The sequence below is a fragment of the Rhipicephalus microplus genome, chromosome 8 (genome assembly GCF_043290135.1).
Source record: "Rhipicephalus microplus isolate Deutch F79 chromosome 8, USDA_Rmic, whole genome shotgun sequence".
In the NCBI taxonomy this organism is placed as follows: domain Eukaryota; kingdom Metazoa; phylum Arthropoda; class Arachnida; order Ixodida; family Ixodidae; genus Rhipicephalus; species Rhipicephalus microplus.
The window spans coordinates 81,215,576-81,233,001 of record NC_134707.1 but is presented as its reverse complement, the minus strand read 5'-3'; the positions used below and the strand labels follow the sequence as shown (position 1 = coordinate 81,233,001).

At 45.1% G+C, this 17,426-nt stretch overlaps 39 non-coding genes across 39 annotated transcripts; all 39 read right to left on the bottom strand.

Moving 5' to 3' along the window:
• Window positions 1-56: 56 nt before the first annotated feature.
• On the bottom strand, window positions 57-148 carry TRNAI-UAU (transfer RNA isoleucine (anticodon UAU)). Its single transcript is given in 2 exon segments — window positions 57-92; window positions 111-148. It is a non-coding gene; the product is annotated as a tRNA-Ile (tRNA).
• Window positions 149-291: 143 nt separating this feature from the next.
• On the bottom strand, window positions 292-383 carry TRNAI-UAU (transfer RNA isoleucine (anticodon UAU)). The gene is given in 2 exon segments: window positions 292-327; window positions 346-383. It is a non-coding gene; the product is annotated as a tRNA-Ile (tRNA).
• A 142-nt stretch (window positions 384-525) lies between these two features.
• On the bottom strand, window positions 526-617 carry TRNAI-UAU (transfer RNA isoleucine (anticodon UAU)). Its single transcript is given in 2 exon segments — window positions 526-561; window positions 580-617. It is a non-coding gene; the product is annotated as a tRNA-Ile (tRNA).
• Window positions 618-759: 142 nt separating this feature from the next.
• Window positions 760-851, bottom strand: TRNAI-UAU (transfer RNA isoleucine (anticodon UAU)). The gene is given in 2 exon segments: window positions 760-795; window positions 814-851. It is a non-coding gene; the product is annotated as a tRNA-Ile (tRNA).
• Window positions 852-993: 142 nt separating this feature from the next.
• Window positions 994-1,085, bottom strand: TRNAI-UAU (transfer RNA isoleucine (anticodon UAU)). Its single transcript is given in 2 exon segments — window positions 994-1,029; window positions 1,048-1,085. It is a non-coding gene; the product is annotated as a tRNA-Ile (tRNA).
• A 1,551-nt stretch (window positions 1,086-2,636) lies between these two features.
• Window positions 2,637-2,728, bottom strand: TRNAI-UAU (transfer RNA isoleucine (anticodon UAU)). Its single transcript is given in 2 exon segments — window positions 2,637-2,672; window positions 2,691-2,728. It is a non-coding gene; the product is annotated as a tRNA-Ile (tRNA).
• Window positions 2,729-2,871: 143 nt separating this feature from the next.
• TRNAI-UAU (transfer RNA isoleucine (anticodon UAU)) lies at window positions 2,872-2,963 on the bottom strand. The gene is given in 2 exon segments: window positions 2,872-2,907; window positions 2,926-2,963. It is a non-coding gene; the product is annotated as a tRNA-Ile (tRNA).
• A 143-nt stretch (window positions 2,964-3,106) lies between these two features.
• Window positions 3,107-3,198, bottom strand: TRNAI-UAU (transfer RNA isoleucine (anticodon UAU)). Its single transcript is given in 2 exon segments — window positions 3,107-3,142; window positions 3,161-3,198. It is a non-coding gene; the product is annotated as a tRNA-Ile (tRNA).
• A 378-nt stretch (window positions 3,199-3,576) lies between these two features.
• On the bottom strand, window positions 3,577-3,668 carry TRNAI-UAU (transfer RNA isoleucine (anticodon UAU)). Its single transcript is given in 2 exon segments — window positions 3,577-3,612; window positions 3,631-3,668. It is a non-coding gene; the product is annotated as a tRNA-Ile (tRNA).
• Window positions 3,669-3,811: 143 nt separating this feature from the next.
• On the bottom strand, window positions 3,812-3,903 carry TRNAI-UAU (transfer RNA isoleucine (anticodon UAU)). The gene is given in 2 exon segments: window positions 3,812-3,847; window positions 3,866-3,903. It is a non-coding gene; the product is annotated as a tRNA-Ile (tRNA).
• A 143-nt stretch (window positions 3,904-4,046) lies between these two features.
• On the bottom strand, window positions 4,047-4,138 carry TRNAI-UAU (transfer RNA isoleucine (anticodon UAU)). The gene is given in 2 exon segments: window positions 4,047-4,082; window positions 4,101-4,138. It is a non-coding gene; the product is annotated as a tRNA-Ile (tRNA).
• An 847-nt stretch (window positions 4,139-4,985) lies between these two features.
• On the bottom strand, window positions 4,986-5,077 carry TRNAK-UUU (transfer RNA lysine (anticodon UUU)). The gene is given in 2 exon segments: window positions 4,986-5,021; window positions 5,040-5,077. It is a non-coding gene; the product is annotated as a tRNA-Lys (tRNA).
• A 142-nt stretch (window positions 5,078-5,219) lies between these two features.
• Window positions 5,220-5,311, bottom strand: TRNAI-UAU (transfer RNA isoleucine (anticodon UAU)). Its single transcript is given in 2 exon segments — window positions 5,220-5,255; window positions 5,274-5,311. It is a non-coding gene; the product is annotated as a tRNA-Ile (tRNA).
• A 143-nt stretch (window positions 5,312-5,454) lies between these two features.
• On the bottom strand, window positions 5,455-5,546 carry TRNAI-UAU (transfer RNA isoleucine (anticodon UAU)). The gene is given in 2 exon segments: window positions 5,455-5,490; window positions 5,509-5,546. It is a non-coding gene; the product is annotated as a tRNA-Ile (tRNA).
• A 143-nt stretch (window positions 5,547-5,689) lies between these two features.
• Window positions 5,690-5,781, bottom strand: TRNAI-UAU (transfer RNA isoleucine (anticodon UAU)). Its single transcript is given in 2 exon segments — window positions 5,690-5,725; window positions 5,744-5,781. It is a non-coding gene; the product is annotated as a tRNA-Ile (tRNA).
• A 143-nt stretch (window positions 5,782-5,924) lies between these two features.
• Window positions 5,925-6,016, bottom strand: TRNAI-UAU (transfer RNA isoleucine (anticodon UAU)). Its single transcript is given in 2 exon segments — window positions 5,925-5,960; window positions 5,979-6,016. It is a non-coding gene; the product is annotated as a tRNA-Ile (tRNA).
• Window positions 6,017-6,159: 143 nt separating this feature from the next.
• TRNAI-UAU (transfer RNA isoleucine (anticodon UAU)) lies at window positions 6,160-6,251 on the bottom strand. The gene is given in 2 exon segments: window positions 6,160-6,195; window positions 6,214-6,251. It is a non-coding gene; the product is annotated as a tRNA-Ile (tRNA).
• A 378-nt stretch (window positions 6,252-6,629) lies between these two features.
• Window positions 6,630-6,721, bottom strand: TRNAI-UAU (transfer RNA isoleucine (anticodon UAU)). The gene is given in 2 exon segments: window positions 6,630-6,665; window positions 6,684-6,721. It is a non-coding gene; the product is annotated as a tRNA-Ile (tRNA).
• Window positions 6,722-6,864: 143 nt separating this feature from the next.
• TRNAI-UAU (transfer RNA isoleucine (anticodon UAU)) lies at window positions 6,865-6,956 on the bottom strand. The gene is given in 2 exon segments: window positions 6,865-6,900; window positions 6,919-6,956. It is a non-coding gene; the product is annotated as a tRNA-Ile (tRNA).
• Window positions 6,957-7,333: 377 nt separating this feature from the next.
• TRNAV-UAC (transfer RNA valine (anticodon UAC)) lies at window positions 7,334-7,425 on the bottom strand. Its single transcript is given in 2 exon segments — window positions 7,334-7,369; window positions 7,388-7,425. It is a non-coding gene; the product is annotated as a tRNA-Val (tRNA).
• A 144-nt stretch (window positions 7,426-7,569) lies between these two features.
• On the bottom strand, window positions 7,570-7,661 carry TRNAI-UAU (transfer RNA isoleucine (anticodon UAU)). The gene is given in 2 exon segments: window positions 7,570-7,605; window positions 7,624-7,661. It is a non-coding gene; the product is annotated as a tRNA-Ile (tRNA).
• A 143-nt stretch (window positions 7,662-7,804) lies between these two features.
• On the bottom strand, window positions 7,805-7,896 carry TRNAK-UUU (transfer RNA lysine (anticodon UUU)). Its single transcript is given in 2 exon segments — window positions 7,805-7,840; window positions 7,859-7,896. It is a non-coding gene; the product is annotated as a tRNA-Lys (tRNA).
• A 142-nt stretch (window positions 7,897-8,038) lies between these two features.
• TRNAI-UAU (transfer RNA isoleucine (anticodon UAU)) lies at window positions 8,039-8,130 on the bottom strand. Its single transcript is given in 2 exon segments — window positions 8,039-8,074; window positions 8,093-8,130. It is a non-coding gene; the product is annotated as a tRNA-Ile (tRNA).
• Window positions 8,131-8,273: 143 nt separating this feature from the next.
• On the bottom strand, window positions 8,274-8,365 carry TRNAI-UAU (transfer RNA isoleucine (anticodon UAU)). Its single transcript is given in 2 exon segments — window positions 8,274-8,309; window positions 8,328-8,365. It is a non-coding gene; the product is annotated as a tRNA-Ile (tRNA).
• Window positions 8,366-8,743: 378 nt separating this feature from the next.
• TRNAI-UAU (transfer RNA isoleucine (anticodon UAU)) lies at window positions 8,744-8,835 on the bottom strand. Its single transcript is given in 2 exon segments — window positions 8,744-8,779; window positions 8,798-8,835. It is a non-coding gene; the product is annotated as a tRNA-Ile (tRNA).
• A 143-nt stretch (window positions 8,836-8,978) lies between these two features.
• TRNAI-UAU (transfer RNA isoleucine (anticodon UAU)) lies at window positions 8,979-9,070 on the bottom strand. The gene is given in 2 exon segments: window positions 8,979-9,014; window positions 9,033-9,070. It is a non-coding gene; the product is annotated as a tRNA-Ile (tRNA).
• Window positions 9,071-9,682: 612 nt separating this feature from the next.
• Window positions 9,683-9,774, bottom strand: TRNAI-UAU (transfer RNA isoleucine (anticodon UAU)). Its single transcript is given in 2 exon segments — window positions 9,683-9,718; window positions 9,737-9,774. It is a non-coding gene; the product is annotated as a tRNA-Ile (tRNA).
• Window positions 9,775-9,916: 142 nt separating this feature from the next.
• On the bottom strand, window positions 9,917-10,008 carry TRNAI-UAU (transfer RNA isoleucine (anticodon UAU)). The gene is given in 2 exon segments: window positions 9,917-9,952; window positions 9,971-10,008. It is a non-coding gene; the product is annotated as a tRNA-Ile (tRNA).
• Window positions 10,009-11,560: 1,552 nt separating this feature from the next.
• TRNAI-UAU (transfer RNA isoleucine (anticodon UAU)) lies at window positions 11,561-11,652 on the bottom strand. Its single transcript is given in 2 exon segments — window positions 11,561-11,596; window positions 11,615-11,652. It is a non-coding gene; the product is annotated as a tRNA-Ile (tRNA).
• Window positions 11,653-11,795: 143 nt separating this feature from the next.
• Window positions 11,796-11,887, bottom strand: TRNAI-UAU (transfer RNA isoleucine (anticodon UAU)). The gene is given in 2 exon segments: window positions 11,796-11,831; window positions 11,850-11,887. It is a non-coding gene; the product is annotated as a tRNA-Ile (tRNA).
• A 612-nt stretch (window positions 11,888-12,499) lies between these two features.
• TRNAI-UAU (transfer RNA isoleucine (anticodon UAU)) lies at window positions 12,500-12,591 on the bottom strand. Its single transcript is given in 2 exon segments — window positions 12,500-12,535; window positions 12,554-12,591. It is a non-coding gene; the product is annotated as a tRNA-Ile (tRNA).
• Window positions 12,592-13,673: 1,082 nt separating this feature from the next.
• TRNAI-UAU (transfer RNA isoleucine (anticodon UAU)) lies at window positions 13,674-13,765 on the bottom strand. Its single transcript is given in 2 exon segments — window positions 13,674-13,709; window positions 13,728-13,765. It is a non-coding gene; the product is annotated as a tRNA-Ile (tRNA).
• Window positions 13,766-13,908: 143 nt separating this feature from the next.
• TRNAI-UAU (transfer RNA isoleucine (anticodon UAU)) lies at window positions 13,909-14,000 on the bottom strand. The gene is given in 2 exon segments: window positions 13,909-13,944; window positions 13,963-14,000. It is a non-coding gene; the product is annotated as a tRNA-Ile (tRNA).
• Window positions 14,001-14,143: 143 nt separating this feature from the next.
• On the bottom strand, window positions 14,144-14,235 carry TRNAI-UAU (transfer RNA isoleucine (anticodon UAU)). The gene is given in 2 exon segments: window positions 14,144-14,179; window positions 14,198-14,235. It is a non-coding gene; the product is annotated as a tRNA-Ile (tRNA).
• A 612-nt stretch (window positions 14,236-14,847) lies between these two features.
• On the bottom strand, window positions 14,848-14,939 carry TRNAI-UAU (transfer RNA isoleucine (anticodon UAU)). Its single transcript is given in 2 exon segments — window positions 14,848-14,883; window positions 14,902-14,939. It is a non-coding gene; the product is annotated as a tRNA-Ile (tRNA).
• Window positions 14,940-15,081: 142 nt separating this feature from the next.
• TRNAI-UAU (transfer RNA isoleucine (anticodon UAU)) lies at window positions 15,082-15,173 on the bottom strand. The gene is given in 2 exon segments: window positions 15,082-15,117; window positions 15,136-15,173. It is a non-coding gene; the product is annotated as a tRNA-Ile (tRNA).
• A 1,552-nt stretch (window positions 15,174-16,725) lies between these two features.
• On the bottom strand, window positions 16,726-16,817 carry TRNAI-UAU (transfer RNA isoleucine (anticodon UAU)). Its single transcript is given in 2 exon segments — window positions 16,726-16,761; window positions 16,780-16,817. It is a non-coding gene; the product is annotated as a tRNA-Ile (tRNA).
• Window positions 16,818-16,960: 143 nt separating this feature from the next.
• On the bottom strand, window positions 16,961-17,052 carry TRNAI-UAU (transfer RNA isoleucine (anticodon UAU)). The gene is given in 2 exon segments: window positions 16,961-16,996; window positions 17,015-17,052. It is a non-coding gene; the product is annotated as a tRNA-Ile (tRNA).
• A 143-nt stretch (window positions 17,053-17,195) lies between these two features.
• On the bottom strand, window positions 17,196-17,287 carry TRNAI-UAU (transfer RNA isoleucine (anticodon UAU)). Its single transcript is given in 2 exon segments — window positions 17,196-17,231; window positions 17,250-17,287. It is a non-coding gene; the product is annotated as a tRNA-Ile (tRNA).
• Between the last annotated feature and the right edge of the window lie 139 nt (window positions 17,288-17,426).

The window sequence follows — 17,426 nt, the reverse complement described above, 5'->3', positions numbered from 1 at the left end:
AGCATTAAGTATACAATTAACCTCATGTAAAAATATGAAAACTAATAAAAACTTCATTCCCCAGGTGAGGCTCGAACTCACAACCCCGGCATAGCTCACGAGAACTGTCGTATACGTACCGTGCGCTAACCAATTGCGCCACTGGGGAACACGGTTGCACGTAAGAGTGTTTCGTTTAGGACTGTTGTCTGCACACACCTCCAGTAAACAAATGTTTTCGAGCCAGGCAGTCGCCAGCATTAAGTATACAATTAACCTCATGACTAATAATGAAAACTAATAAAAATTTCATTCCCCAGGTGAGGCTCGAACTCACAACCCCGGCATAGCTCACGAGAACTGTCGTATAAGTACCGTGCGCTAACCAATTGCGCCACTGGGGAACACGGTTGCACGTAATAGTGTTACCTTTAGGACTGTTGTCTACACACACCTCCAGTAAACAAATGTATCGAGCCAGGTAGTCGCCAGCATTGAGTATACAATTAACCCCATGACTAATAATGAAAACTAATAAAAATTTCATTCCCCAGGTGAGGCTCGAACTCACAACCCCGGCATAGCTCACTAGAACTGTCGTATAAGTACCGTGCGCTAACCAACTGCGCCACTGGGGAACACGGTTGCACGTAAAAGTGTTTCCTTTAGGACTGTTGTCTACACACACCTCCAGTAAGCAAATGTTTCGAGCCAGGCAGTCGCCAGCATTGAGTATACAATTAACCTCATGACTAATAATGAAAACTAATAAAAATTTCATTTCCCAGGTGAGGCTCGAACTCACAACCCCGGCATAGCTCACGAGAACTGTCGTATAAGTACCGTGCGCTAACCAATTGCGCCACTGCGAACACGGTTTCACGTAAGAGTGTTTCCTTTAGGACTGTTGTCTACACACACCTCCAGTAAACAAATGTTTTCGAGCCAGGCAGTCGCCAGCATTGAGTATACAATTAACCTCATGACTAATAATGAAAACTAATAAAAATTTCATTCCCCAGGTGAGGCTCGAAATCACAACCCCGGCATAGCTCACGAGAACTGTCGCATAAGTACCGTGCGCTAACCAATTGCGCCACTGGGGAACACGGTTGCACGTAAGAGTGTTTCCTTTAGGACTGTTCTCTACACACACCTCCAGTAAACAAATGTTTTCGAGCCAGGCAGTCGCCAGCATTGAGTATACAATTAACCTCATGACTAAATATGAAAACCAATAAAATTTTCATTCCCCAGGTGAGGCTCGAACTCACAACGTTGCATAGCTCACGAGAACTGTCGCATAAGTACCGTGCGCTAACCAATTGCGCCACTGGGGAACACGGTTTCACGTTAGAGTGTTCCTTTACGACTGTTGTCTACACACACCTCCATTAAACAAATGTTTTCGAGCCAGGCAGTCGCCAGCATTGCGTATACAGTTGACCTTATGACTAAATATGAAAACTAATAAAAATTTCATTCCCCAGGTGAGGCTCGAACTCACAACCCCGGGATAGCTCACGAGAACTGTCGTATAAGTATGGTGCGCTAACCAATTGCGCCACTGGGGAACACGGTTGCACGTAAGAGTGTTTCCTTTAGGACTGTTGTCTACACACACCTCCAGTAAACAAATGTTTTCGAGCCAGGCAGTCGCCAGCATTGAGTATACAATTAACCTCATGACTAAATATGAAAACTGATAAAAATTTCATTCCCCAGGTGAGTCTCGAACTCACAACCCCGGCATAGCTGACGAGAACTGTTGTATAGGTACTGTGCGCTAACCGATTGCACCACTGGGGAACACGGTCGCACGTAGGAGCCTTTTCTTTAGGACTGTTGTCTCCACACAACTCCAGTAAACAATAGTTTTCGAGCTAGGCAGTCGCCAGCATTGAGTATACAATTAACCTCATGGCTAAATATGAAAACTAATAAAAATTTCACTCCCCAGGTGAGGCTCAAACTCACAACCCCGGCATAGCTCACGAGAACTGTCGTATAAGTATGGTGCGCTAACCAATTGCGCCACTGGGGAACACGGTTGCACATAGGAGTCTTTCCTTGAGGACTGTTGTCTGCGCAAGACTCCAGTAAACAAATGTTTTCGAGCCAGGCAGTCGCCAGCATTGAGTATACAATTAACCTCATGACTAAATATGAAACCTAATAAAAATTTCATTCCACAAGTGAGTCTCGAACTCACAACCCCGGCATAGCTGACGAGAACTGTTGTATAAGTACCGTGCGCTAACCGATTGCGCCACTGGGGAACACGGTCGCACGTAGGAGTCTTTTCTTTAGGACTGTTGTCTCCACACAACTCCAGAAAACAATAGTTTTCGAGCTAGGCAGTCGCCAGCATTGAGTATACAATTATCCTCATGGCTCAATATGAAAACTAATAAAAATTTCACTCCCCAGGTGAGGCTCAAACTCACAAACCCGGCATAGCTCACGAGAACTGTCGTATAAGTACCGTGCGCTAACTAATTGCGCCACTGGGGAACACGGTCGCACGTAGGAGTCTTTTCTTTAGGACTGTTGTCTACACACAACTCCAGTAAACAAATGTTTTCGAGCCAGGCAGTCGCCAGCATTGAGTATACAAATAACCTCATGACTAAATATGAAAACTAATAAAAATTTCATTCCACAGGTGAGTCTCGAACTCACAACCCCGGCATAGCTGACGAGAACTGTCGTATAAGTACCGTGCGCTAACCAATTGCGCCACTGGGGAACACGGTCGCACGTAGGAGTCTTTTCTTTAGGACTGTTGCCTACACACAACTCCAGTAAACAAATGTTTTCGAGCTAGGCAGTCGCCAGCATTGAGTATACAATTAACCTCATGACTAAATATGAAAACTAATAAAAATTTCAATCCCCAGGGGAGGCTCGAACTCACAACCCCGGCATAGCTCACGAGAACTGTCGTATAAGTACCGTGCGCTAACCAATTGCGCCACTGGGGAACACGGTTGCACTTAAGAGTGTTTCCTTTAGGACTGTTCTCTACACACAACTCCAGTAAACAAATGTTTTCGGGCCAAGCTGTCGCCAGCATTGAGTATACAATTAACCTCATGACTAAATATGAAAAATAATAAATATTTCATTCCCCAGGTGAGGCTTGAACTCAAAACCCCGGCATAGCTCACGAGAACTGTCGTATAAGTACCGTGCGCTAACCAATTGCGCCACTGGGGAACATGGTTGCACGTAAGAGTGTTTTCTTTAGGACTGTTGTCTACACACACCTCCAGTAAACAAATGTTTTCGAGTCAGGCTGTAGTCAGCATTTAGTATACAATTAACCTCATGACTAAATATGAAATCTAATAAAAATGTGATTCCATAGGTGAGGGACGAACTCACAACCCCGGCATAGCTCACGAAAACTGTCGTATAAGTACCGTGTGCTAACTAATTGCGCCACTGGGGAACACGGTCGCACGTAGGAGTCTTTCCTTTAGGACTGTTGTCTACACACAACTCCAGTAAACAAATGTTTTCGAGCCAGGCAGTCGCCAGCATTGAGTATACAATTAACCTCATGACTAAATATGAAAACTAATAAAAATTTCATTCCCCAGGTGAGGCTCGAACTCACAACCCCGGCATAGCTCACGAGAACTGTCGTATAAGTACCGTGCGCTAACCAATTGCGCCACTGGAGAACGCGGTTGCACGTAAGAGTGTTTCCTTTAGGACTGTTGTCTACACACAACTCCAGTAAACAAATGTTTTCGAGCCAGGCAGTCGCCAGCATTGAGTATACAATTAACCTCATGACTAAATATGAAAACTAATAAAAATTTCATTCCCCAGGTGAGGCTCGAACTCACAACCCCGGCATAGCTCACGAGAACTGTCGTATAAGTACCGTGCACTAACCAATTGCGCCACTGGAGAACGCGGTTGCACGTAAGAGTGTTTCCTTTAGGACTGTTGTCTACACACACCTCCGGTAAACAAATGTTTTCGAGCCAGGCAGTCGCCAGCATTGAGTATACAATTAACCTCATGTAAAAATATGAAAACTGATAAAAACTTCATTCCCCAGGTGAGGCTCGAACTCACAACCCCGGCATAGCTCACGAGAACTGTCGTATAAGTACCGTGCGCTAACCAATTGCGCCACTGGGGAACACGGTTGCTTGTAAAAGTGTTTCCTTTAGGATTGTTGTCTACACACAACTCCAGTAAACAAATGTTTTCAGGCTAGGCAGTTGCCAGCATTGAGTATACAATTACCTCAAGGCTAAATATGAAAACTAATAAAAATTTCACTCCCCAGGCGAGGCTCAAACTCACAACCCCGGCATAGCTCACAAGAACCGTCGTGTAAGTACCGTGCGCTAACCAATTGCGCCACTGCGGAACACGGTCGCACGAAGGAGTCTTTCCTTTAGGACTGTTGTCTGCGCAAAACTCCAGTAAACAAATTTTTTCGAGCCAGGCAGTCGCCAGCATTGAGTATACAATTAACCTCATGACTAAATATGAAAACTAATAAAAATTTCATTCCACAGGCGAGTCTCGAACTCACAACCTCGGCATAGCTCACAAGAACTGTCGTGTAAGTACCGTGCGCTAACCAATTGCGCCGCTGCGGAACACGGTCGCACGTAAGAGTCTTTCCTTTAGGACTGTTGTCTGCGCAAAACTCCAGTAAACAAATTTTTTCGAGCCAGGCAGTCGCCAGCATTGAGTATACAATTAACCTCATGACTAAATATGAAAACTAATAAAAATTTCATTCCACAGGCGAGTCTCGAACTCACAACCTCGGCATAGCTGACGAGAACTGTCGTATAAGTACCGTGCGCTAACCAATGGCGCCACTGGGGAACACGTTTGCACGTAAGAGGGTTTCCTTTACGACTGTTGTCTCCACACAACTCCAGTAAACAAATGTTTCCGAACCAGGCAGTCGCCAGCATTGAGTATACAATTAACCTCAAGCCTAAATATGAAAACTAATGAAAATTCCATTCCCCAGGTGAGGCTCAAACTCACAACCCCGGCATAGCTCACGAGAACTTACGTAAAGGTACCGTGCGCTAACCGATTGCGCCACTGGGGACACGGTCACACGTAGGAGTCTTTCCTTTAGGACTGTTGTCTGCGCAAAACTCCAGTAAACAAACGTTTTCGAGCCAGGCAGTCGCCAGCATTCAGTATACAATGAACCTCACGACTAAATATGAAAACTAATAAAAATTTCATTCCCCAGGTGAGGCTCGAACTCACAACCCCGGCATAGCTCACGAGAACTGTCGTATAAGTACCGTGCGCTAACCAATTGCGCCACTGGGGAAGACGGTCGCACGTAAGAGTGTTTCCTTTAGGACTGTTGTCTACACACACCTCCAGTAAACAAATGTTTTCGAGCCAGGCAGTCGCCAGCATTGAGTATACAATTAACCTCAAGACTAAATATGAAAACTAATAAAAATTTCATTCCCCAGGTGAGTCTCGAACTCACAACCCCGGCATAGCTGACGAGAACTGTTGTATAGGTACCATGCGCTAACCGATTGCGCCACTGGGGAACACGGTCGCACGTAGGAGTCTTTTCTTTAGGACTGTTGTCTCCACACAACACCAGTAAACAATAGTTTTCGAGCTAGGCAGTCGCCAGCATTGAGTATACAATTAACCTCATGGCTAAATATGAAAACTAATAAAAATTTCACTTCCCAGGTGAGGCTCGAACTCACAATCCCGGCATAGCTCACGAGAACTGTCGTATAAGTACCGTGCGCTAACCAATTGCGCCACTGGGGAACACGGTTGCACGTAAGAGTGTTTCCTTTAGGACTGTTGTCTACACACAACTCCAGTAAACAAATGTTTTCGGGCCAGGCTGTCGCCAGCATTGAGTATACAATTAACCTCATGACTAAATATGAAAACTAATAAAAATTTCAATCCCCAGGGGAGGCTCGAACTCACAACCCCGGCATAGCTCACGAGAACTGTCGTATAAGTACCGTGCGCTAACCAATTGCGCCACTGGGGAACACGGTTGCACATAAGAGTGTTTCCTTTAGGACTGTTCTCTACACACAACTCCAGTAAACAAATGTTTTCGGGCCAAGCTGTCGCCAGCATTGAGTATACAATTAACCTCATGACTAAATATGAAAACTAATAAATATTTCATTCCCCAGGTGAGGCTTGAACTCAAAACCCCGGCATAGCTCACGAGAACTGTCGTATAAGTACCGTGCGCTAACCAATTGCGCCACTGGGGAACATGGTTGCACGTAAGAGTGTTTCCTTTAGGACTGTTGTCTACACACACCTCCAGTAAACAAATGTTTTCGAGTCAGGCAGTCGTCAGCATTTAGTATACAATTAACCTCATGACTAAATATGAAATCTAATAAAAATTTGATTCCATAGGTGAGGGACGAACTCACAACCCCGGTATAGCTCACGAGAACTGTCGTATAAGTACCGTGTGCTAACTAATTGCGCCACTGGGGAACACGGTCGCACGTAGGAGTCTTTCCTTTAGGACTGTTGTCTACACACAACTCCAGTAAACAAATGTTTTCGAGCCAGGCAGTCGCCAGCATTGAGTATACAATTACCCTCATGACTAAATATGAAAACTAATAAAAATTTCATTCCCCAGGTGAGGCTCGAACTCACAACCCCGGCATAGCTCACGAGAACTGTCGTATAAGTACCGTGCACTAACCAATTGCGCCACTGGAGAACGCGGTTGCACGTAAGAGTGTTTCCTTTAGGACTGTTGTCTACAGACACCTCCGGTAAACAAATGTTTTCGAGCCAGGCAGTCGCCAGCATTGAGTATACAATTAACCTCATGTAAAAATATGAAAACTAATAAAAACTTCATTCCCCAGGTGAGGCTCGAACTCACAACCCCGGCATAGCTCACGAGAACTGTCGTATAAGTACCGTGCGCTAACCAATTGCGCCACTGGGGAACACGGTTGCTTGTAAAAGTGTTTCCTTTAGGACTGTTGTCTACACACAACTCCAGTAAACAAATGTTTTCAGGCTAGGCAGTTGCCAGCATTGAGTATACAATTACCTCATGGCTAAATATGAAAACTAATAAAAATTTCACTCCCCAGGCGAGGCTCAAACTCACAACCCCGGCATAGCTTACAAGAACCGTCGTGTAAGTACCGTGCGCTAACCAATTGCGCCACTGCGGAACACGGTCGCACGTAGGAGTCTTTCCTTTAGGACTGTTGTCTGCGCAAAACTCCAGTAAACAAATTTTTTCGAGCCAGGCAGTCGCCAGCATTGAGTATACAATTAACCTCATGACTAAATATGAAAACTAATAAAAATTTCATTCCACAGGCGAGTCTCGAACTCACAACCTCGGCATAGCTCACAAGCACTGTCGTGTAAGTACCGTGCGCTAACCAATTGCGCCACTGCGGAACACGGTCGCACGTAGGAGTCTTTCCTTTAGGACTGTTGTCTGCGCAAAACTCCAGTAAACAAATTTTTTTCGAGCCAGGCAGTCGCCAGCATTGAGTATACAATTAACCTCATGACTAAATATGAAAACTAATAAAAATTTCATTCCACAGGCGAGTCTCGAACTCACAACCTCGGCATAGCTGACGAGAACTGTCGTATAAGTACCGTGCGCTAACCAATTGCGCCACTGGGGAACACGTTTGCACGTAAGAGGGTTTCCTTTACGACTGTTGTCTCCACACAACTCCAGTAAACAAATGTTTCCGAACCAGGCAGTCGCCAGCATTGAGTATACAATTAACCTCAAGCCTAAATATGAAAACTAATGAAAATTCCATTCCCCAGGTGAGGCTCAAACTCACAACCCCGGCATAGCTCACGAGAACTTACGTAAAGGTACCGTGCGCTAACCGATTGCGCCACTGGGGACACGGTCACACGTAGGAGTCTTTCCTTTAGGACTGTTGTCTGCGCAAAACTCCAGTAAACAAACGTTTTCGAGCCAGGCAGTCGAAAGCATTCAGTATACAATGAACCTCACGACTAAATATGAAAACTAATAAAAATTTCATGCCCCAGGTGAGGCTCGAACTCACAACCCCGGCATAGCTCACGAGAACTGTCGTATAAGTACCGTGCGCTATCCAATTGCGCCACTGGGGAAGACGGTCGCACGTAAGAGTGTTTCCTTTAGGACTGTTGTCTACACACACCTCCAGTAAACAAATGTTTTCGAGCCAGGCAGTCGCCAGCATTGAGTATACAATTAACCTCATGACTAAATATGAAAACTAATAAAAATTTCATTCCCCAGGTGAGTCTCGAACTCACAACCCCGGCATAGCTGACCAGAACTGTTGTATAGGTACCGTGCGCTAACCGATTGCGCCACTGGGGAACACGGTCGCACGTAGGAGTCTTTTCTTTAGGACTGTTGTCTCCACACAACACCAGTAAACAATAGTTTTCGAGCTAGGCAGTCGCCAGCATTGAGTATACAATTAACCTCATGGCTAAATATGAAAACTAATAAAAATTTCACTCCCCAGGTGAGGCTCAAACTCACAAACCCGGCATAGCTCACGAGAACTGTCGTATAAGTACCGTGCGCTAACTAATTGCGCCACTGGGGAACACGGTCGCACGTAGGAGTCTTTTCTTTAGGACTGTTGTCTACACACAACTCCAGTAAACAAATGTTTTCGAGCCAGGCAGTCGCCAGCATTGAGTATACAAATAACCTCATGACTAAATATGAAAACTAATAAAAATTTCATTCCACAGGTGAGTCTCGAACTCACAACCCCGGCATAGCTGACGAGAACTGTCGTATAAGTACCGTGCGCTAACCAATTGCGCCACTGGGGAACACGGTCGCACGTAGGAGTCTTTTCTTTAGGACTGTTGCCTACACACAACTCCAGTAAACAAATGTTTTCGAGCTAGGCAGTCGCCAGCATTGAGTATACAATTAACCTCATGACTAAATATGAAAACTAATAAAAATTTCAATCCCCAGGGGAGGCTCGAACTCACAACCCCGGCATAGCTCACGAGAACTGTCGTATAAGTACCGTGCGCTAACCAATTGCGCCACTGGGGAACACGGTTGCACATAAGAGTGTTTCCTTTGGGACTGTTCTCTACACACAACTCCAGTAAACAAATGTTTTCGGGCCAAGCTGTCGCCAGCATTGAGTATACAATTAACCTCATGACTAAATATGAAAACTAATAAATATTTCATTCCCCAGGTGAGGCTTGAACTCAAAACCCCGGCATAGCTCACGAGAACTGTCGTATGAGTACCGTGCGCTAACCAATTGCGCCACTGGGGAACATGGTTGCACGTAAGAGTGTTTCCTTTAGGACTGTTGTCTACACACACCTCCAGTAAACAAATGTTTTCGAGTCAGGCAGTCGTCAGCATTTAGTATACAATTAACCTCATGACTAAATATGAAATCTAATAAAAATTTGATTCCATAGGTGAGAGACGAACTCACAACCCCGGCATAGCTCACGAGAACTGTCGTATAAGTACCGTGTGCTAACTAATTGCGCCACTGGGGAACACGGTCGCACGTAGGAGTCTTTCCTTTAGGACTGTTGTCTACACACACCTCCAGTAAGCAAATGTTTCGAGCCAGGCAGTCGCCAGCATTGAGTATACAATTAACCTCATGACTAATAATGAAAACTAATAAAAATTTCATTTCCCAGGTGAGGCTCGAACTCACAACCCCGGCATAGCTCACGAGAACTGTCGTATAAGTACCGTGCGCTAACCAATTGCGCCACTGCGAACACGGTTTCACGTAAGAGTGTTTCCTTTAGGACTGTTGTCTACACACACCTCCAGTAAACAAATGTTTTCGAGCCAGGCAGTCGCCAGCATTGAGTATACAATTAACCTCATGACTAATAATGAAAACTAATAAAAATTTCATTCCCCAGGTGAGGCTCGAAATCACAACCCCGGCATAGCTCACGAGAACTGTCGCATAAGTACCGTGCGCTAACCAATTGCGCCACTGGGGAACACGGTTGCACGTAAGAGTGTTTCCTTTAGGACTGTTCTCTACACACACCTCCAGTAAACAAATGTTTTCGAGCCAGGCAGTCGCCAGCATTGAGTATACAATTAACCTCATGACTAAATATGAAAACCAATAAAATTTTCATTCCCCAGGTGAGGCTCGAACTCACAACGTTGCATAGCTCACGAGAACTGTCGCATAAGTACCGTGCGCTAACCAATTGCGCCACTGGGGAACACGGTTTCACGTTAGAGTGTTTCCTTTACGACTGTTGTCTACACACACCTCCATTAAACAAATGTTTTCGAGCCAGGCAGTCGCCAGCATTGCGTATACAGTTGACCTTATGACTAAATATGAAAACTAATAAAAATTTCATTCCCCAGGTGAGGCTCGAACTCACAACCCCGGGATAGCTCACGAGAACTGTCGTATAAGTATGGTGCGCTAACCAATTGCGCCACTGGGGAACACGGTTGCACGTAAGAGTGTTTCCTTTAGGACTGTTGTCTACACACACCTCCAGTAAACAAATGTTTTCGAGCCAGGCAGTCGCCAGCATTGAGTATACAATTAACCTCATGACTAAATATGAAAACTGATAAAAATTTCATTCCCCAGGTGAGTCTCGAACTCACAACCCCGGCATAGCTGACGAGAACTGTTGTATAGGTACTGTGCGCTAACCGATTGCACCACTGGGGAACACGGTCGCACGTAGGAGCCTTTTCTTTAGGACTGTTGTCTCCACACAACTCCAGTAAACAATAGTTTTCGAGCTAGGCAGTCGCCAGCATTGAGTATACAATTAACCTCATGGCTAAATATGAAAACTAATAAAAATTTCACTCCCCAGGTGAGGCTCAAACTCACAACCCCGGCATAGCTCACGAGAACTGTCGTATAAGTATGGTGCGCTAACCAATTGCGCCACTGGGGAACACGGTTGCACATAGGAGTCTTTCCTTGAGGACTGTTGTCTGCGCAAGACTCCAGTAAACAAATGTTTTCGAGCCAGGCAGTCGCCAGCATTGAGTATACAATTAACCTCATGACTAAATATGAAACCTAATAAAAATTTCATTCCACAAGTGAGTCTCGAACTCACAACCCCGGCATAGCTGACGAGAACTGTTGTATAAGTACCGTGCGCTAACCGATTGCGCCACTGGGGAACACGGTCGCACGTAGGAGTCTTTTCTTTAGGACTGTTGTCTCCACACAACTCCAGAAAACAATAGTTTTCGAGCTAGGCAGTCGCCAGCATTGAGTATACAATTATCCTCATGGCTCAATATGAAAACTAATAAAAATTTCACTCCCCAGGTGAGGCTCAAACTCACAAACCCGGCATAGCTCACGAGAACTGTCGTATAAGTACCGTGCGCTAACTAATTGCGCCACTGGGGAACACGGTCGCACGTAGGAGTCTTTTCTTTAGGACTGTTGTCTACACACAACTCCAGTAAACAAATGTTTTCGAGCCAGGCAGTCGCCAGCATTGAGTATACAAATAACCTCATGACTAAATATGAAAACTAATAAAAATTTCATTCCACAGGTGAGTCTCGAACTCACAACCCCGGCATAGCTGACGAGAACTGTCGTATAAGTACCGTGCGCTAACCAATTGCGCCACTGGGGAACACGGTCGCACGTAGGAGTCTTTTCTTTAGGACTGTTGCCTACACACAACTCCAGTAAACAAATGTTTTCGAGCTAGGCAGTCGCCAGCATTGAGTATACAATTAACCTCATGACTAAATATGAAAACTAATAAAAATTTCAATCCCCAGGGGAGGCTCGAACTCACAACCCCGGCATAGCTCACGAGAACTGTCGTATAAGTACCGTGCGCTAACCAATTGCGCCACTGGGGAACACGGTTGCACTTAAGAGTGTTTCCTTTAGGACTGTTCTCTACACACAACTCCAGTAAACAAATGTTTTCGGGCCAAGCTGTCGCCAGCATTGAGTATACAATTAACCTCATGACTAAATATGAAAACTAATAAATATTTCATTCCCCAGGTGAGGCTTGAACTCAAAACCCCGGCATAGCTCACGAGAACTGTCGTATGAGTACCGTGCGCTAACCAATTGCGCCACTGGGGAACATGGTTGCACGTAAGAGTGTTTCCTTTAGGACTGTTGTCTACACACACCTCCAGTAAACAAATGTTTTCGAGTCAGGCAGTCGTCAGCATTTAGTATACAATTAACCTCATGACTAAATATGAAATCTAATAAAAATTTGATTCCATAGGTGAGAGACGAACTCACAACCCCGGCATAGCTCACGAGAACTGTCGTATAAGTACCGTGTGCTAACTAATTGCGCCACTGGGGAACACGGTCGCACGTAGGAGTCTTTCCTTTAGGACTGTTGTCTACACACACCTCCAGTAAGCAAATGTTTCGAGCCAGGCAGTCGCCAGCATTGAGTATACAATTAACCTCATGACTAATAATGAAAACTAATAAAAATTTCATTTCCCAGGTGAGGCTCGAACTCACAACCCCGGCATAGCTCACGAGAACTGTCGTATAAGTACCGTGCGCTAACCAATTGCGCCACTGCGAACACGGTTTCACGTAAGAGTGTTTCCTTTAGGACTGTTGTCTACACACACCTCCAGTAAACAAATGTTTTCGAGCCAGGCAGTCGCCAGCATTGAGTATACAATTAACCTCATGACTAATAATGAAAACTAATAAAAATTTCATTCCCCAGGTGAGGCTCGAAATCACAACCCCGGCATAGCTCACGAGAACTGTCGCATAAGTACCGTGCGCTAACCGATTGCACCACTGGGGAACACGGTCGCACGTAGGAGCCTTTTCTTTAGGACTGTTGTCTCCACACAACTCCAGTAAACAATAGTTTTCGAGCTAGGCAGTCGCCAGCATTGAGTATACAATTAACCTCATGGCTAAATATGAAAACTAATAAAAATTTCACTCCCCAGGTGAGGCTCAAACTCACAACCCCGGCATAGCTCACGAGAACTGTCGTATAAGTATGGTGCGCTAACCAATTGCGCCACTGGGGAACACGGTTGCACATAGGAGTCTTTCCTTGAGGACTGTTGTCTGCGCAAGACTCCAGTAAACAAATGTTTTCGAGCCAGGCAGTCGCCAGCATTGAGTATACAATTAACCTCATGACTAAATATGAAACCTAATAAAAATTTCATTCCACAAGTGAGTCTCGAACTCACAACCCCGGCATAGCTGACGAGAACTGTTGTATAAGTACCGTGCGCTAACCGATTGCGCCACTGGGGAACACGGTCGCACGTAGGAGTCTTTTCTTTAGGACTGTTGTCTCCACACAACTCCAGAAAACAATAGTTTTCGAGCTAGGCAGTCGCCAGCATTGAGTATACAATTATCCTCATGGCTCAATATGAAAACTAATAAAAATTTCACTTCCCAGGTGAGGCTCAAACTCACAAACCCGGCATAGCTCACGAGAACTGTCGTATAAGTACCGTGCACTAACTAATTGCGCCACTGGGGAACACGGTCGCACGTAGGAGTCTTTTCTTTAGGACTGTTGTCTACACACAACTCCAGTAAACAAATGTTTTCGAGATAGGCAGTCGCCAGCATTGAGTATACAATTAACCTCATGACTGATAATGGAAACTAATAAAAATTTCATTCCACAGGTGAGTCTCGAACTCACAACCCCGGCATAGCTGACGAGAACTGTCGTATAAGTACCGTGCGCTAACCAATTGCGCCACTGGGGAACACGGTCGCACGTAGGAGTCTTTTCTTTAGGACTGTTGCCTACACACAACTCCAGTAAACAAATGTTTTCGGGCCAGGCTGTCGCCAGCATTGAGTATACAATTAACCTCATGACTAAATATGAAAACTAATAAAAATTTCAATCCCCAGGGGAGGCTCGAACTCACAACCCCGGCATAGCTCACGAGAACTGTCGTATAAGTACCGTGCGCTAACCAATTGCGCCACTGGGGAACACGGTTGCACGTAAGAGTGTTTCCTTTAGGACTGTTGTCTACACACAACTCCAGTAAACAAATGTTTTCGGGCCAGGCTGTCGCCAGCATTGAGTATACAATTAACCTCATGACTAAATATGAAAACTAATAAAAATTTCAATCCCCAGGGGAGGCTCGAACTCACAACCCCGGCATAGCTCACGAGAACTGTCGTATAAGTACCGTGCGCTAACCAATTGCGCCACTGGGGAACACGGTTGCACATAAGAGTGTTTCCTTTGGGACTGTTCTCTACACACAACTCCAGTAAACAAATGTTTTCGGGCCAAGCTGTCGCCAGCATTGAGTATACAATTAACCTCATGACTAAATATGAAAACTAATAAATATTTCATTCCCCAGGTGAGGCTTGAACTCAAAACCCCGGCATAGCTCACGAGAACTGTCGTATGAGTACCGTGCGCTAACCAATTGCGCCACTGGGGAACATGGTTGCACGTAAGAGTGTTTCCTTTAGGACTGTTGTCTACACACACCTCCAGTAAACAAATGTTTTCGAGTCAGGCAGTCGTCAGCATTTAGTATACAATTAACCTCATGACTAAATATGAAATCTAATAAAAATTTGATTCCATAGGTGAGAGACGAACTCACAACCCCGGCATAGCTCACGAGAACTGTCGTATAAGTACCGTGTGCTAACTAATTGCGCCACTGGGGAACACGGTCGCACGTAGGAGTCTTTCCTTTAGGACTGTTGTCTACACACACCTCCAGTAAGCAAATGTTTCGAGCCAGGCAGTCGCCAGCATTGAGTATACAATTAACCTCATGACTAATAATGAAAACTAATAAAAATTTCATTTCCCAGGTGAGGCTCGAACTCACAACCCCGGCATAGCTCACGAGAACTGTCGTATAAGTACCGTGCGCTAACCAATTGCGCCACTGCGAACACGGTTTCACGTAAGAGTGTTTCCTTTAGGACTGTTGTCTACACACACCTCCAGTAAACAAATGTTTTCGAGCCAGGCAGTCGCCAGCATTGAGTATACAATTAACCTCATGACTAATAATGAAAACTAATAAAAATTTCATTCCCCAGGTGAGGCTCGAAATCACAACCCCGGCATAGCTCACGAGAACTGTCGCATAAGTACCGTGCGCTAACCAATTGCGCCACTGGGGAACACGGTTGCACGTAAGAGTGTTTCCTTTAGGACTGTTCTCTACACACACCTCCAGTAAACAAATGTTTTCGAGCCAGGCAGTCGCCAGCATTGAGTATACAATTAACCTCATGACTAAATATGAAAACCAATAAAATTTTCATTCCCCAGGTGAGGCTCGAACTCACAACGTTGCATAGCTCACGAGAACTGTCGCATAAGTACCGTGCGCTAACCAATTGCGCCACTGGGGAACACGGTTTCACGTTAGAGTGTTTCCTTTACGACTGTTGTCTACACACACCTCCATTAAACAAATGTTTTCGAGCCAGGCAGTCGCCAGCATTGCGTATACAGTTGACCTTATGACTAAATATGAAAACTAATAAAAATTTCATTCCCCAGGTGAGGCTCGAACTCACAACCCCGGGATAGCTCACGAGAACTGTCGTATAAGTATGGTGCGCTAACCAATTGCGCCACTGGGGAACACGGTTGCACGTAAGAGTGTTTCCTTTAGGACTGTTGTCTACACACACCTCCAGTAAACAAATGTTTTCGAGCCAGGCAGTCGCCAGCATTGAGTATACAATTAACCTCATGACTAAATATGAAAACTGATAAAAATTTCATTCCCCAGGTGAGTCTCGAACTCACAACCCCGGCATAGCTGACGAGAACTGTTGTATAGGTACTGTGCGCTAACCGATTGCACCACTGGGGAACACGGTCGCACGTAGGAGCCTTTTCTTTAGGACTGTTGTCTCCACACAACTCCAGTAAACAATAGTTTTCGAGCTAGGCAGTCGCCAGCATTGAGTATACAATTAACCTCATGGCTAAATATGAAAACTAATAAAAATTTCACTCCCCAGGTGAGGCTCAAACTCACAACCCCGGCATAGCTCACGAGAACTGTCGTATAAGTATGGTGCGCTAACCAATTGCGCCACTGGGGAACACGGTTGCACATAGGAGTCTTTCCTTGAGGACTGTTGTCTGCGCAAGACTCCAGTAAACAAATGTTTTCGAGCCAGGCAGTCGCCAGCATTGAGTATACAATTAACCTCATGACTAAATATGAAACCTAATAAAAATTTCATTCCACAAGTGAGTCTCGAACTCACAACCCCGGCATAGCTGACGAGAACTGTTGTATAAGTACCGTGCGCTAACCGATTGCGCCACTGGGGAACACGGTCGCACGTAGGAGTCTTTTCTTTAGGACTGTTGTCTCCACACAACTCCAGAAAACAATAGTTTTCGAGCTAGGCAGTCGCCAGCATTGAGTATACAATTATCCTCATGGCTCAATATGAAAACTAATAAAAATTTCACTCCCCAGGTGAGGCTCAAACTCACAAACCCGGCATAGCTCACGAGAACTGTCGTATAAGTACCGTGCGCTAACTAATTGCGCCACTGGGGAACACGGTCGCACGTAGGAGTCTTTTCTTTAGGACTGTTGTCTACACACAACTCCAGTAAACAAATGTTTTCGAGCCAGGCAGTCGCCAGCATTGAGTATACAAATAACCTCATGACTAAATATGAAAACTAATAAAAATTTCATTCCACAGGTGAGTCTCGAACTCACAACCCCGGCATAGCTGACGAGAACTGTCGTATAAGTACCGTGCGCTAACCAATTGCGCCACTGGGGAACACGGTCGCACGTAGGAGTCTTTTCTTTAGGACTGTTGCCTACACACAACTCCAGTAAACAAATGTTTTCGAGCTAGGCAGTCGCCAGCATTGAGTATACAATTAACCTCATGACTAAATATGAAAACTAATAAAAATTTCAATCCCCAGGGGAGGCTCGAACTCACAACCCCGGCATAGCTCACGAGAACTGTCGTATAAGTACCGTGCGCTAACCAATTGCGCCACTGGGGAACACGGTTGCACTTAAGAGTGTTTCCTTTAGGACTGTTCTCTACACACAACTCCAGTAAACAAATGTTTTCGGGCCAAGCTGTCGCCAGCATTGAGTATACAATTAACCTCATGACTAAATATGAAAAATAATAAATATTTCATTCCCCAGGTGAGGCTTGAACTCAAAACCCCGGCATAGCTCACGAGAACTGTCGTATAAGTACCGTGCGCTAACCAATTGCGCCACTGGGGAACATGGTTGCACGTAAGAGTGTTTTCTTTAGGACTGTTGTCTACACACACCTCCAGTAAACAAATGTTTTCGAGTCAGGCTGTAGTCAGCATTTAGTATACAATTAACCTCATGACTAAATATGAAATCTAATAAAAAT